The 14491-nt window shown below is 37.5% G+C and overlaps 1 protein-coding gene and 1 pseudogene across 10 annotated transcripts in view; both read left to right on the top strand.

Annotated features, from left to right (window-relative positions):
* Positions 1-14491, top strand: part of MAGI2 (membrane associated guanylate kinase, WW and PDZ domain containing 2) — a 1332179-nt gene that overhangs the window by 971575 nt on the left and 346113 nt on the right. The gene's annotated exons all lie outside the window — the stretch shown is intronic.
* On the top strand, positions 1523-2153 carry LOC123604876 (annotated as a pseudogene).

Genomic DNA, 14491 nt, shown 5'->3' with positions numbered 1-14491 from the left:
ACAATTTACGAAGATGAGAAAATGGACCAGTCCAATGTCAAAAAAAATATTTGCACTGGACATAGTTAACAGTTAAATAGGCAAGGAAAACTTTATTCAAGACTATTACAATAGGGGAGGAGATGGAACTCAACTTACCTGAAAAAAAAAAAAAGATTTTTAAATGCTGGGGTAGGCTCATGGAAAATCATTGGAGGACTGTGGGGCTGGGGGAAGGGGAAGTTTGGTCAAAATGATTTAGCCATTCACTTATGCCTGCTAATTGGCAGTTATCTAATTAGGGTCCTATCCTCCTACAGAGACTGGTAAATGGAGGTGGTATCTTTTTCGTGATTACATTTGGAAGGGATGTCTCCCAAGTTCTAGAGAAAGACATTTCTGGGTCATGGAAGATTTACATCTCCGAGGCAGAGAAAGAATTTACAGCTGCAACTTTCTAAAGCAAATACTCCAAGAAATGGGAAGCCAGAGGCCCATAGTCAGGAAGAAAACTGTCTAAAGTTAAATCAAGCTGAGGAGAATGTTAAGGCCATTTTGGTCACCATGATATTACAAAAGGTACAGATAATCAAACAGGAGAAAGAAAACTAATAGGAAGGGATTTTCTGGAAGAGTGATGTTGTGAGGCACAGTTAATATCAAGAGTAAAATCAGGTTCAGGTGTGCAACTTTAATAAGCAGCCTCCAGACCCAGACATGAAATCAGCAGTAACACCATCAAGTCATTTCAGTGTTCTCTTAGTAAGTTGGTCAACTGAGTCAACACTGTTGTTTCAGTCTCTGATTTATTTTTGATCATGATTGCTTGATTTGATGTGACATTCCTTTGAAGAATAGTGTATCTGATTACAGCATGTAGATAGCCAATTTCTATTCTTTGCTCTTTCTCAAACATCATACTCACGCACATGCACACTTCTGCTTCATGGAGGATTTATATCTTTCTTTCTCCTCCCCCTTTCTGATATGTAGTTAAAGCCTAAATTCTGTAGACAGTGTTTAATTTTATTATGCTCTCCAACATTGTTACTAAAGATGAATATAATAACCCCAATCCTCTTTAAATTAGAATTAAAGAAGACATTACAATTTAATATGTTGGAAATTTATTTCGAAACTTACCTGAAACTGGATAGAGACCCTTCCTGCTGTGGAGATAGAAGGGACACCATTGTCAGTCTTTAAGTGGAAGTGAAGTCATCTGATAGATAAGACTGGAATCCCTGTCTTATTTTTTATAACCTTGGAAGTTAGTAAATGTTCAAAAAAAAAATGTTAGTCTTATTCCAGTGTCTGAGTCCTAACCAAGGTTTCTGTGAGTTTCTGAAGAATTATATTCTTAAGATCATGTTTTAGCTCTGAGTTCCTGCCCACCATTCTCTTGTTCTCACATTTCACCTTCTATGGCTGTTCTCTCCAGACCAACCCAAATGTGGAGCTCAATGCTGCTTGCTTGATCTTCTTAGAAATGTGTCACATAACACATTACCAGGTGAACAGAATTTACTGATGGTTTGAGCAAATGCATGTGTGTGTGTGTGTGTGTGTGAAGAAATTTAAACTAAATTTTTTTTGTTGCACAGCTGTGCAGTGGTTTCTGAAGCTTGAGTGTCATTGCCATGGTGTAAGTGGCTCCTGTACTCTGTGCACCTGCTGATGCCACACAGGTGATTACCTGCAGTAGTGCTATGATGGGGCTGTGCGGGTGACAGTGACCCAGGATGGCATCAACTCTACAGCAGCCCGCCAAGGCTATTGCCATGGCACCCATACTGACCATATCTACTTTGACAACTCTCCAGACTACCTTGTCTTGGTCAAGGTTGTAGGTTCCCTAGGCACTGCAGGCCATGTCTGCAGCAAAACATCTAAAGGGGACGGACGGTTGTGAAATCATGTCTGTGGCCGAGAGTATGACACAACTCGAGTCACCCGCCGCACTTGGTGTGAGTGCACATTCCACTGGTGCCATGTGGTGCAGTACAAGGAGTGCAGACACCCTGTGGACATCCATACTTGTGAGGCCCCCATGAAGGCAGAGTGGCTGGACCACACTTGAACACATAAACATCTCACTCATCCCTCTGCTCCAAACCTCCTAATTTGGGGTGCTTGGGTGGCTCAGTAGGTTAGCCATCCAACTCTTCATTTGGGTTCAGGTCATGATCTCATGGTTCATGGGATCTAGCCCAACGTCGAGCTCTGCACTGACAGCACTAAGCCTGCTTGGGATTCTTTCTCCCTCTCTCTCTGGCCCTTCCCCACACTCACTCGCTCTCAAAATAAATAAATAAATTAAAAAAAAAAACCTGCTAACTCAAAAGCACAAGATCTTTGCATGCACACCTTCCATAAAGGAAGGGTAAACCTCAACTCTGGGCTGCTACAGCTTCTATTTAAGGACTAGGAGAGTAATCCAGAAGGACTCGGCTGTCCTGTTTGGTTCCTGGGAAGGAATTGACAGGGGATGTAAGAAACTGAACTGAAGGAAAGTAGAAGAGTCAGGGGTCTTCAGAATGATATAAGTTGCACTAAAGCACATGGTCAAAGCTCACTTTTTCTTTCCTTTGGAAATGTTTTTTTTTTTTTTTTACTTTTTACAACTACTTTGGCTACTTTGACATCAGTATGTTTTCATAGGTTCGATTATCTTCCGCTTCTTCTTTCCCTTCCTTAAATTTCTCTTCATTCCTCATGCAGAACGATTTAGCTTTCCCTTCTTTTTTCATGATTTTCTTTAAAAAGATAAAACTCACAGGGCCTTACTTTTTATAACCAAACAAAATTATTCAGGTATTTTCCTATATATAAACATTCTCATGGAAAAGGAATCTGTTGCCAGCTATTAAAATAATGATTTCCATCTCTCTGGATCATTTTATATCCGAGGGTTATCATGTTCTGAGATGTCATGCTCAACATGCTCCAGGGTCACATCAAATTAATTGTACCCAAAAGCTGAATTCCTAACTAGGAAGCTAAGTGAAATATGTATCATTTATTTAGGGTATCCCTTTGCTCGATACTGAGCTAATCAAGAAACATAATTAATAGAGCCCTCTCTCTTAGGGCCAAGAACAAAGATTTAACCCCCTGTTCTTTTCTGGATTCCATAAGCCATAATCCTGTCTGACATTACATCAACCTTTGTACTTCAACATACTTTCATAATATTTTACATTTCTCACATTCATTCATTCGTTTGTTCACTTCTTCAATAAGAGACCATTTGCTTTATATCAAGATACCGTGGAGCTCAAGTGGAGTATAGATCAAGTAAACCAGAAAATAAACAGTAAAATTTTATATGGTAAAAAATTCTAATAAAATAAAGCAGGATATTGGGTAGAGTGAAGGGAAGGTGGTAGCTATTTTAGATAGTATAGTTAGTTCCTCTGTAAGCATGTGATATTTGAGGAGATATGACTGATGAAGAGTTAATTATGAAAGTATCTAAGGAAGGATATTCTGGGTAAAGGAAAGGACAACGGTAAAAGTCCTAAAGTAGAATTTGGCTTCATACATCCATAGAAAAACGAGGGAAAATAACAACAGCAACAACAAAATAAACCAAAACCATCAACGTGGCTGGTGTACAGAGAACAAAAAGGAAAGCACTAAGACATGAAATCAGAGAGTTTGGCAGGAATGAAAGGCCTTGTAGGCTCTGGCATGGAGTTTGGATTTTTTGCTAAATCACATTGGAATATTTTTTTTAATAATGGAGTATGATTTTATTGGACTTGTTCTTTTCTTAATCACTTTGCTGTGTGGAGATTATATTTTATATTGATTATTTTTAAATTCAAGGAATCATTTTAAAACTATTGGTATATCTATCCAAATTGTCCTGTAGTCTATTTTATTCATTCATGTTTCTTGAGTATCTGCTATGGTCCTGACAGTGGACTAGACCTGGAAATTCAACAATGATCAGGAGGTGGTTCCAGCACCCAAAAACACACACCCTCATAGAAAAAGGTTTTGCTATGTTTTCCATAGACAATTATTATTGTCCATGTTCTATGCATTGTTATTAGAATCAACAGGACTTTCCATGAACTTTTTTTCTGGATCTTGGATAATATCTATTTTTAGCCCCATACTATGTTTCTATATCCATTTTATGCAGAACAAATGTTTAAGAATATAATTGCCAGAGAAGAACAAATACTGCATAATGCCACTTCCATGTGTAATCTAAAACAAAACAAAGCAAAACCAGCTCATAGATGCAGAGAACAGATTGGTGGTTGCCAGAGGCAGAGTGGGAGATGGGAAAAATGGCTGAAGGAGTTAAAAGGTACAAAGTTCCGGTTATAAAATAAATAAGTGATGAGGATATAATATACAGCACGGTGACCACAGTTAATAATATTGTTTTGCATATTTGAAAATTGTTGAGAAAATAGATCTTAAAAGTTCTCTTCACAAGAAAAAAATGTCACTACATATAGTGATGGATATTAACTGGACTTATGCTGATCATTTCACGCTATATACAAATATCGAATCATTATGTTGTACATCTGAAATAATATAATGCCAATTATACCTCAGTTTAAAAAAAAAACCTCCAGTTAAAAAAAAGAGAATGTATTTACATTTGAATCATGTTCTTAGCATTTTTTTTTTCAATTTCATGATGTCTTCCAAGTTCTTTTTAGCAGGAAAACTTCATTCATGGTAAAAAATTGAAAAATAATAGCACCTGTGTAGAACTTTTTCTCTTTAGAGTGGCATTCCAAGTTAATTTGAGCTTGAAAATATATTAAGTAACTAGGAAAATACCTGTAACACTAGATCATAGTTTCTGTGTTGGGTCATTTCTATCCCCTCTCCTCTTGAACTGCAAAAGTGCAGAGGGTGCAGATTGCCCCACAGACTGACAATCGAATGCCTGATTATTTGTGGATGTTTTTGACCTTGAAGAGCTGGGTGATGAAGATGAGGGAATACTTTGAGCACAACATTGGGAAAGAAACCAAAAGCTGAAGGCAATACCAGTTTCCTGTTAAGATTCAATCTCAGGAAGCATGGAGCTGGGGCTTTCTGTGCACTTTTGACTGTTTGCCTTGACTTCCCTCTTCCTTCTCTTTTCAGTGGACTTTAAAATTTTAAGGATTTTTCTTAGTCTATTTATCTCATAATCTCTTATTCTATTTTATCTGTATTCCACCTCCCATTTTCTTTCCTGTTTTTCCCACAACACAAGAGATATTTGCATTAAACAAGAGTTACTAAAGGACCCTGTCTGTGAAAATCTATTTTGAAGTTGGAGGAAAAGGCAAGACAGCTTTCTGAACTTTCTTTCCCCTTGGGGTAAGAATGTTGTTAATAAATTATTCTCCTCCTTCAAAAGAACTAGCATTTTGACTATTGAACATTTTGGAAACAATTATATATTGTGTCTTACAGATCAAGCTTTATTGTAGACTAAGTGCTATTTAATGAATATACCTTAGACCTTCTCTCATTTTATAAAAAGAACTGTTTATTGATTATAAAATTAACTAAGATGTGGTTATAGAAATCTTTCAGATTTCATAAGGAATATGTGCTCTTTTCATTCCTACAACAAAAGGACTTACTTTGGGCAAAGCCTAGATACTAGAAATTCAAAGCTTATTGAGATACAAGGATACAAAAATCAATGAACTATGTGGTCCCCATAGTCCCCACTATCTAATGGTGGAGAAAGATGATAAAATCAACTATTATATTACAAATGAGAAGAGCTATAACATTTGAACCAAGGTTATGAAGTATAGCCATGACTATGTTGCTAAGAATGATGGTCAGGGGACACTTCTAAGAAGGGTAACACTTAGCTAAGTCATAGAAGACAGAATTTAGCTGGGAAAGGGAAGTAAGAAGCAGAGGAAACCACATATGCAAAAGCCAAGAATCAAGGGACTGTGGTAGAGTCTGAGCATGAAGAAAAGTCTGAGCACAAAATGTTAATGTGAGAAAGGAGATACACTTGCAAAGATGTGATAGTGACAGATCGTGACAGACCTAGTGTGCCATTCTCACTTGCAAGCACAGAGAAAAGGACCAAGGGATTTCTAGAAGGGAAAATGAATGAGTGAATCTGCATTTGTTGAATATTTATTCTGGTGGTAGGAAATAGGGTGGATTGGAAGGGACAAGGTAGAGGCAAAGGGAAAAATTAGGAAACAATTACCAAATTCTGGATAAGAAATGAGATTTTAGCAACAATCATAGGAATGGAGAGGAGAGGAATTATGTGAGAGATGATTAAGGAGTGGAGTAAAGGAGTTCTTAAATAATCAGAAGAAGGAGGAAGAAATTCATGGTGGCTGTCATTCTGGTTTGGACATCTGGCAGCTGCAATGCTGATAACTAGGACAGAACAAGTTAATGGAAGACCTGTTGGGGGTAAAGACTGTGATTCAGTTTCAGCCATGTTGATTTAGGCAACAAGACTGGATACAAGACTAAAAAGTCCATGAAAACAATTAGATGGTTCTCATAAGCATATACAGAGTCAGAAAAGTATACTGACTCATGAAAGCTTCACTCTTTCATTCTATAGAAAGACATTTTATTTTAAAAATTCATTTCTGTTTACCACTACTCCCCCAGTTTGCTCTATCTCCTGAAGAAATATCACACTTACAGACATTATATCTGCATGTTCCGCAAACACTTTATTATGAATCCGTTAGGGTATATACTTGCAAATATTTTGTTTCACTCTGTTTTACCCCTTAGGCAATGTCATGCACATATTCCAGCAAACAGTGTAGTGAAGCAAGAACAGAATGGCAATGTGTTGCTAGTTACCAGATCTGTAGATTCTTCCTTGTCAGTGTCTCTCACTGGTGTCTTTTCTTCACTCTGCCCATCATGATTATCCCCAAATAGGATCCTAGTCGTCTCCTGCCTTGAACACTTTTATCAGAGTTCTTAAGTACAAGCAAGGGAAACTGATTCTGATTCTTTAATGCAGAAAATGAAGTTTTTGAAAGGCTTTGGAAAGCTTAGAGAATCATGAAGAAGGTAGGGAAAAAAGACAGACTTGGAAAATAAGGAAAAACAAAGGGAGTTTTCCTAGCCAGAATCTCAGCCAGGGTCATCCCACAGGGACAGGCCAAGGAAGATACTGCTGTTTCTAGCCAGACTGCCACGGCTGCCCCCAGAAACAGCTGTGGCAGTCTCTTCCACCACTACAATAAATTCTTCAGTTACTGCTTCTTTGCATCACTGACTCCAGATTCAAAATTTCAGGTGGTTGTGTCTGATTGTCCAAGTCTGGATTGGATATAGGTCCGTGCCCTAGTTTTCAAGTTTCTGGAGAAATCAAGTATCTGGGCTTTTCAACTTCTATAGTTGGACACCTCCCACTAAGACTGATGCTGTAGAGGATAATACAGTAAAATATAAGAAATATATAGGAAAGAGGGTTTGAATCAGGACAGCCACAGAAATGCAGCTGTCCCCTTGAGTAACCAACTTATTACCTCCTTGTTCATTTATCTGTTTTATTCTAAGCACTGTTCTGGACATGTGCTATATACTAATGGTATAAATATCAAGAATGCAAGTACCTGATTAAGGTTTTCCCCAAATATATCTATGATGTTGTTTTTTTTTTATTCTGACACTACAATAGTTACCAATTACTTAAGGGTCTTCAACCTGCTATTCAAAAACATTACACCGGGGGCACGTGGCTGTCTCAGTCGGTAGAGTATGCTATTCTTGATTTCAGAGTCATGAGTTTGAGCCCCACATTGAGGGTAGAGTTTACTTTTTAAAAATTCCATCAATTGATCTACATTACACATACAGCCTTTCCCTTTATTGTTTTGTAACATAAATTCTCTTCTCTAAATAGGTGATTATCTTACAATTCACATACATTCCCGTGTTCTCTGCAAAACTATCCATCTTTCTCACCTACTTTTCCCTAACCCATACCTGAACTCATCTTATTTTTTTAAGTTTATTTATTTATTTTGAGAGAGACAGAGACAGGTGGGGGAGGGGCAGAGAGAGGGGAAGAGAAAATCCCAAGCATACTGCCAGGACAGAGCCCGATGCAGGGCTTGAACCCACAGAACCGTGGGATTATGACCTGAGCTGAAACCAAGAATCAGAGGCTTAACTGACTGGGCCACCCAGGTGCCCCTGAACTCATCTTATTTTTTCCCCAGGTAGTGTCCTACTTGCATTCTTTGCTTCCTTCGTGATTCTACTTGAAAATCAGTAGGTCTTGAAGCTATTGAAAAATTAAAGGCATACTTACTGTGTGTGAAATCATACAGTATCTATGTGTATTACTAAGTCATACCTGAATCTTCATTCATAAATACTCTTTATGGATCTATTTTTACATTAGATGCTCCTACCTCTCTAAGTAGATTATAAATTATTCAGAGGTAAGGATCTCATCTGTTAGTGTACCCCTCTGCCATATCTAGCATGTTAAATACAAAGTCTACTCCATCATGTATCTGTGAAACAGGTGGACAGATATCTATCTGGCCAGTTTCAGCTCTCACCAGACACTTTTAAAGAATTTATGATCTTGGAGTCCGTTCTTCTGAAACTTAATTTCATTCTCTTCTACAGTCTCTAACTCTAGGTAAACCCTATTCATCATTTCACAAATGTACAACCTTCATATCACAGTAGGAACCAGGCAAGGATGACTGGGCACAAATTCACTGTCATTATTAGAAATTACCTGAAGCCAATGCCCAGGTGATGCTAGTCATGTCATCTTCATAGAGGAAAGATGTCATTATTATAAATTGAAACAGTAAATTTCTGTGCTACACCATATAATCTTTTCATGCTTTGTAGAGTTAAAACAAAAGAAATGAGACTCATTTAAGAATCTGATTATTTTGTCAGTGTCACAGAATGACATATTAATTGGGTAGTAAATTTGCAAAATGCTCTTATGAATGCAAACAAAATGTGTCTTTTGTAAATTAAGTAAAAAAACAGATGCCGATTTCTCACACAAAGTTCCTTTCTGATGCTGTCAGAGCAGTAGTTTTTGAGAGTTTTGGCAGATGGCATTACAATTCAAATAAAATGAAATAGACTTCCAAGTACATCCATATTTTCTTGTCACATAAATGCCAGAAGAATTTTTAGTTTCTAATGTTTCTGAGTGTCCTCATAAATATAACCTGTGTTATTGCATAAATACTGATGATTACATTATGACTCTGATGTTAGCTGAGATACTGTATGTTCATATCTTTCTGTACAACCAAAGCAGATATCCACTACATCTATTGCAGAACAAGGAAATGTAATATAACAGGCTTTAAAAATATTGAATTTGGACCCCTACTGAAGAATAAGGTGGACATTATTTCAGAGTTTTGGGGCATTTTTCATAAATGAGGGATGTATCCACATTCTCATACCAATATTCAAGACAGTGGAAATTCTAAGAAGGGACAGTCCAAAAAGGAATCCCCTCTTCAAAAGGATTCCAGCACTGCCACTCACAACCCTTGTCAAAACTAATTCTAGTTGTGACATTGGGCAAATTATTTAACTAAATTAATCCCCTCCCCCACAGAGTTGCTTTGAGGATCAAATGAGAGGATTCACGTAAAGCACTCCGCACAGCACCCAATATATATTATTGATCGATTATAGCTGAATTTAGTGTTTCCATGGTGCTAAATAACTGAAGTGAGGCAGGAAGGGGTATAATTTTGACCATGAAAATTTTAAAAGATAACCCCCTGGGTACATTGGGACAGGAACACAAATAGCATTTATTGAGATTAAATGCCTTTTTTTTCATCATAGAATAAACTGCCCTCAGTAAGAAGAGTTGCCAGGTAAATATTGACTCATATTTTATGACAGAGCTCTAGGGAAACTTCCCTATAAAGCATCTGCTGTCCACTACAGTTCCTCCTATAAATAGTCATCCCTTCACTTGAACACCTGCACATACTTCTACCTTGACATTTCCCGATTTATAGAATTTCTCCTCACTTTATTGCGCTTCTCTTTAATGCACTTAGTGAGTTTTTTGTACAAATTGAAGGTTTGTGCACCCTTGCACTGAGGGCCTGTTGGTGCCATTTTCCAAATGGCAAGTGCTCATTTTGTGTTTCTGTGTCACAACTTGGTAATTCCCACAATATTTCCAACATTTTCATTATTATTTTATTTGTTATGGTGATCTGTGATCAGTGATTATTACTGGGATGATAGCATTTTTAGAACTTTTTAATTAAGATATATACATCATTTTTTAGACGTAATGCTATTGCACATTTTAATAGACTACAGTATAACACACTGCAACTTTTATCTGCATTGGGAAACCAAAAAATTCATTTGTCTTGCTTATTTGCTTTATGGTGGTGGTCTGGAACAAACCCACAATATCTCTAAAGTATACTGGTACAGTGAATCCCTTTACACAGAAATTTTTTTTAAGTTTTTATGTTTTTATTCCAAGAGAGAGTGAAAAAGATCCGGTGAGCAGGGGAGGCTCAGAGAGAGAGGGAGAGAGAGAGAGAGAATGTGGGGCTCGATCTCATGAACTGTGAGACCATGACCTGAGCTGAAGTCAAGAGTCAGAAACTTAACCAACTGAGACACCCAGAAAAATTTTAATCTCTAGCTATTAGCACAGTATTCAGTAAAACTTGAATAAATGAGTAGTGAGTTTTGTAATGTTCAAATAAAAAATAATCTGTGAATAAAATGAAATAAAAGGCATTGATCCATCTCTCTGTCCACTATGGTAAATATAAAGCCAATAGAAGAAATGGAAATGAACCTAGTGATATCTGAAAATTTCTTTCATTCCTATGATTTTCTTAAGTATTTTATGATATTAGGCATCTTCACTTACAATGAATTCTATGTCTAACAAGAGTTTAAATATATCGCCCCTAGAAAGAGTTTGAGAGAAATTTGGGATCTGCCTCAATAAAAAATTGTGTCTAGGTCTCAAATATAAAAGAATAAATTTGGAATGTACAATGGTTTGCAAAATTGAACTAAGAAAACGTAAAAGTCTTGCACAGTGCTACTTCATCCATGTTATTGTAAAATGTAAAAAAATAATAGTATTAGTCTGCTTGTTAAAAGCAATGTCCATAAAGGGAAAATAAAAACTACTAAAACCAGTAGTTAGCAAAACCTGTTACCAAAACCAGTGTGACTAAAATTTTAATGACTATTTTTCATATTCTTTACTAAAACATTTTCTTTAACCCATATGTGCTTCTCTAATACCTGTGTTGGGGTAACGACTAGGTAGGAAGTTAGCTTTATGGGGCATGGACAATATCAACTTTTTCTTCTGCCTTTCTGCCCTAACCCAGCACATCTGGAAATATTTGAAATATGGGGCAAACACTCTCACTACAAGAATACCTAACTAAAAATTGAATTAATACTTTGAAAAAAAAGAACATAACATAACATAACATAACATAACACAACTAAGATATTAATGTCATAGAAAGCCAAAATTTTTTGTGCTACCCAATCTGAGGGTGCTCTTCAAATGCAGGTATGAGACATTTTATCTTTCCCAGCATCACCATGGGTACAGGATCTCATCTATTCCTTTAACAAATGCCTGTGCTGAACATTTAATACTAGATTTGGGAAATACAAAGATGAGTAAGATATGCTGCCTGTCTTTAAAGTTTCTCACCATGAAGGAGGCAAAGCAGATGGTTATGACACAGTCTTTGGAACTCAATAGAAGTCCCTTTCCTCAATAGTATACCATATTCTTTCCCTCTCTTTGTTGCTTCTTTTTCTTCGCTGCCCACGGAGTCTTTCTCAGTCTGTCTTGTGACATCTGGGCTTCCTGAGTTTTCCAGCCCTCCCCTCTCGCTGTGGAACACCCTACATCACAGCAGATTTAGGACTCATTTGTATCTCTATCAGGTTGCTGAGTATATAGTATGCTAATTTTTAACACCCATAAAGTAACTTTTGGGTTCTACGTCACCTTTTATTTATTTTCCAGTGGAAAAAAAATCTTTCTTTTTCTAACACTGTAATTCTAAACCACAGATTTTATCTTTTACTTTTAAGTATTATCTCTGAGTGACAATAATTGATTGGTCTTTGAACAGAAATAGATTTTTCAATCACTTAAAATTTTACTATAAGAAAATGTTGCCAGATCAAACAAAAAAGAATATTGTAACGAAAATATCATTCTTATCTTAATTATCGTTGTTACTTCAAGGGCTGTATTTGTAGTACTGGTGTGATTTTGATTTGTGAACTAAAGAAATAATTTTAAATATGCTTGTTACTTTGCTTTTTTCAGATAAAAAGCCAGAGCATAATATTTCCCTGTAATGGAGTCACTTACATGTATATTAAATAGAAAATTATAATCAGACATAATTGTATTGGTCTTCAGAAAATCTTCCTTATGAATTCTGGTGGCATCCCTTTGTACCAGAGTATCTTTTTTATAATCCAGGCCTCTCCTCACACAGCTGAAGCTTCACTCCCAAATGTTAGTCTACTTATTTTGAAGCCTTCAAGCCAAGTTCACACAGGAAGAATAGAATGAAAAGGATCCGCCTACTTAGTAATTTTCCAGTCCCCACTTTCCACACCCACTTTTATCATCTCTTTTCCACATTTCAGATAATTCTAGGAAAGCTTCTTCTTCTTCCAGTAATGAGGCAAACCACTAATGATTTTTACCTGCCCACCCTCCAAGTATGGACCCTAAGTTCCCTCGGCACCCATTACTCCATCAGGTCCTACCATTGCTGCTTTTACAATTCCTGCTGTCAACGATGATGATGATGATGATGATGATGACAGAGCAGCAACAGCGGTAGTAGGAGTCATAGTAGTGTCTAACATTTAGTGAGTGCCAAGCATGTTAGCCAGTCTACATTTCTATTCTCTGTGACACAGTGCAGGATAAAAAAAACTGAGACTTATCCAAGGAAAGCCAAAATTCAAATCAAATTTGTGCCAAAGCCTATAGTATCTCTGTCAAATATAGTTACTTAAATAAATACTTAATTTTGACTTAATGCTATTACAGCCAGGTTGGTACTTGTAAACTACAACTCATATGTAAGAAAACTTTATAGACTTTAATTTTATATAATTAATCATTTGCTTTGGATCTTTGGTTACTTTGATGGAGGATAAGAAAATTTGAATCTGGGGGCGCCTGGGTGGCTCAGTCGGTTAAGCGTCCGACTTCAGCTCAGGTCACGATCTCGCGGTCCGCGGGTTCGAGCCCCGTGTCAGGCTCTGGGCTGATGGCTCAGAGCCTGGAGCCTGCTTCCAATTCTGTGTCTCCCTCTCTCTCTGCCCCTCCCCCGTTCATGCTGTGTCTCTCTCTGTCTCAAAAATAAATAAACGTTAAAAAAAATTAAAAAAAAAAAGAAAGAAAATTTGAATCTGCCAACTAAGGGCTTTTTTCTGCTGTTTTTTAAGTTGAAAACAGCCTTATTGAGGGTGGGGGATGGAGGAGGGTAATAGTGTGTCAATATTAAAGCTCAAATGCTGTATCAGATTTTTTCTGCAGTGGGTTGCTTTTCTCCTCCTACATGTAAGATGTTTGTATAGTCGATGAGCAGGTATCCCTATGGTAATGAGGGTGGGTCTGGGGTCAGCCAGCTGTTCTTTGTCGTTGCTGTTGTGCTGCAGAATGGCTTATACCTGCTCACGTTATGGTTCTTGCCCTTGACCAGAGTTGTAAGGACTCCGCATCCTGTGTCCTGTCTCCCAGGACTTTGCACCTCCAGTTTCTACTCCCATCCATGGGTTCCCATGGAAGTCAGACATCGATTCTTGACTCCTGCTCTTGATATCCCCACTTAAGCAGGCCTAAATTTCCTAAAATAAGTGAGTGCTTAAATAGAGGGAGAGTCACCCACAGAGAAATGTGAAAAAAAAGTGTGTTAACATGTTTTGAAAACTATTGTCGTTGGGGCACCTGGGTAGCTCAGTCAGTTGAGCATTCAACTCCGGTCACGATCTCACAGTTCATGGGTTTGAGCCCAGCGTCAGTCTCTGTGCTGACAGCTCAGAGCCTGAAGCCTGCTTCGGATTCTGTGAGTCCCTCTCTCTCTGACCCTCCCCCCCTTACACTCTGTCTCTCAAAAAAAAATAAAATAAAATAAAATAAATGTTAAAAAAAAAAACTGTCATTGTTAATTATACTTCCAGTCTGGACTATATGCCCTGTGTGTATCAGAGCTGATACACATTTGCATTCTGAAAATGCAAACTTAGAGAAGAATCTGAGACTACATTAAAAATGGAGCCTAGGGGTGCCTAGGTGGCACAGTTGGTTAAGCGTCTGACTTCAGCTCAGGTCATGATCTCCTGGTTCATGTGTTTGATCCCCACGTAGGACTCTGTGTTGACAGCTCTGAGCCTGGAGCCTGCTTCTGATTCTGTGTCTCCCTCACTCTCTGTTCCTGCCCCGCTTTCTCTCTCTCTCTCTCTAAAAATAAACATTAAACAA

The sequence above is a fragment of the Leopardus geoffroyi genome, chromosome A2, assembly GCF_018350155.1.
Source record: "Leopardus geoffroyi isolate Oge1 chromosome A2, O.geoffroyi_Oge1_pat1.0, whole genome shotgun sequence".
NCBI lineage: Eukaryota > Metazoa > Chordata > Mammalia > Carnivora > Felidae > Leopardus > Leopardus geoffroyi.
Note: the sequence above shows the minus strand (reverse complement) of the source record. Positions and strands in the feature narration are given on the sequence as shown.